Raw genomic sequence first — 2,500 nt, forward strand, 5'->3', positions numbered from 1 at the left:
ACCAGTTCTACTTCAAATATAGATAAAAGGCAAGACAAACGTAAGGGTAAGACCTCCCAGTATGACCAATCATCCAAACCCAAACTTCGGAAATATCAAGCAGAATTTATAAAATTCGGATTCACTAGTTTTACCATTTATAAGATGCAGTACCCCCAATGTGTTATGTGCTCAGAAGTACTTGCAAATGAAAGCTTAAAGCCTGTGAAAATGAAAAGGCATTTGCAAAGCAAGCATCCTTCTCATGCTGATAAACCAATAGAATTTTTCCGTCGAAAGGAGGGAGAGTTGCAGGGTCAAAAACAAGTGCTAGCTCAGAAAACCACCACCTCTGCCAAAGCTCAGATGGCATCATTTGAGGTAGCATACCTACTTGCACCGTCCAAGCAGCCACATACCATTGGGGAAACCCTCATGAAACCTGGTGCAGTGACTATGAGTCGGATTATGCATGGTAATAAGATGGCCCGTGAGCTGGAAACAGTCCCGCTGTCTAACGACACCATTACTCGACGAATTAATGACATTTCAAATGACATTAAGTGTCAGCTGATTGAGAGGGTTAAGGGAAAGAAGTATGCTTTGCAGCTAGATGAGTCGACAGACATATCAAATTCTGCACAATTACTTGCATTCATTGGATACAGTTTTGGTACTAGAGGGGACCTGTACAAATAGTGACATTTTCACAAAGCTAGACACCAAAATACAAAAGGAGGGCTTGTCTTGGGACCAGTGTGTTGGTGTGTGCACAGACGGTGCTGGGGCAATGTTGGGTAAGAGGAAAGGACTTAAAGCAAAAGTTTTACAAGTGGCACCTCACATAAATTTTACACATTGTATTATTCACAGGGAAGCTCTTGCTAGCAAAGCACTCAATCCAGAGTTAAGCAGTGTTCTTCAAACTGCGATTAAAATAGTAAATTACATCAAAACACGTCCCATAAATGCCAGGCTGTTCTCCACACTCTGCAATGAGATGGGCTCGGAGCATGAAGCACTGTTGTTCCACACAGAAGTCAGGTGGCTGTCCCGAGGCAAAGTTCTCAGCCGCTTGTACGAACTACAAGATGAGGTGCGCCTGTTCCTGATCAAATCTGAGTCCCAACTTGCTGACTATCTGACTGACCCTGACTGGTTAGCAAGTCTAGCATATTTGTCTTGTATATTCGAAAGACTTAATCTGCTGAATTTATCACTACAAGGCCCAAACACGAACATCTTGATTCTTTCTGAAAAAATTGATGCATTTACAAGGAAGCTGGAACGATGGGCTGTGCGAGTTGATGGGGGCAGTGTTGAAATGTTTCCTGAGGTGGAAGAATTTATGGCGGAGAATGAATTAAGCGTCGATAACATGAAGGTAATGATCACGACTCACCTACAAGGTCTTGTGGACCACTTCAAGAAATACTTCCCAAAAGAGACAACCCCACAACAATATGACTGGATACGGCAGCCATTCACTGCTACAGGGGATCACTTATCATCCGACATGGAGGATGAGCTGCTGGAGCTCTCCAGTGATCGGACTTTACAGGCATCGCTTGGCTCAACCACACTGGATGAGTTCTGGATTTCAATTGCAAGGGAATATCCACGATTATCCATGGCAGCAATGGATGTATTACTTCCTTTTGGATCAACCTATTTATGTGAAAAGACTTTTTCGGCACTGACTTATATAAAAAACAAATACCGATCAAGACTCAGGGTGGAGGATGATCTCCGAGTTGCCATCTCTGGTACCAAACCCAGGATGGAGTTACTGTGCTCAAAAAAGCAGGCCCATGTATCTCACTAATTGATGTTAGTTATCCATGATAAACTTAGGCCTGTGTAAATACTGTTTTCACTGTGGAATAGGGATATAATTAACTAATCACTGCTAGTGGAGCCCTATAGTTGGGCCTAAATATTGATCAGTGTCATTAAACTTCCATGACTATTGTACTTTTATTTTAACAGTTACTAAATAAGTAATTATTTCACAAGAAATTCATACAGTTCTTCTAAAGCCAAAAAAAAAAAGAAAAAAAAATTATTATCTCAGACATAATTTCCAAAATTTTCCAAAATATTGATTTTGAAACCAAAAGGGTATGAAATAGCTTTGAGTCTACTGGATGTTTGTGTGGGTATACTGTCTCATATGAGAATTATAGATCATTAGCTGATTTTAGGTTTCAGCAAATTTGTAATATCAGCACCCAAGTCAAACGCTATAATTATTTTGTTAATCATTTTAAGCCCAGCCTGAATATCTAAATTTTGGTATAAAGATACCAGTAATTTTTTCTTTTTTGTGCTAAAGTTTACAAACACTGACATAATTTATGCTATCTGTAGTAGCTTTCTTCAACAAAGGTATAATTCTAATTTCATACTTATTTTTTTCTCTTGAAGCAGTTAGCAAAGTGTGAGTGCCTGTACGGATTTAACATTAATTCTATAAATTTAAATAGACTGTATTGCTTTGCCTATTTTGTCTTTAAAGATT

The sequence above is a fragment of the Palaemon carinicauda genome, chromosome 34 (genome assembly GCF_036898095.1).
Source record: "Palaemon carinicauda isolate YSFRI2023 chromosome 34, ASM3689809v2, whole genome shotgun sequence".
Classification (NCBI taxonomy): domain Eukaryota; kingdom Metazoa; phylum Arthropoda; class Malacostraca; order Decapoda; family Palaemonidae; genus Palaemon; species Palaemon carinicauda.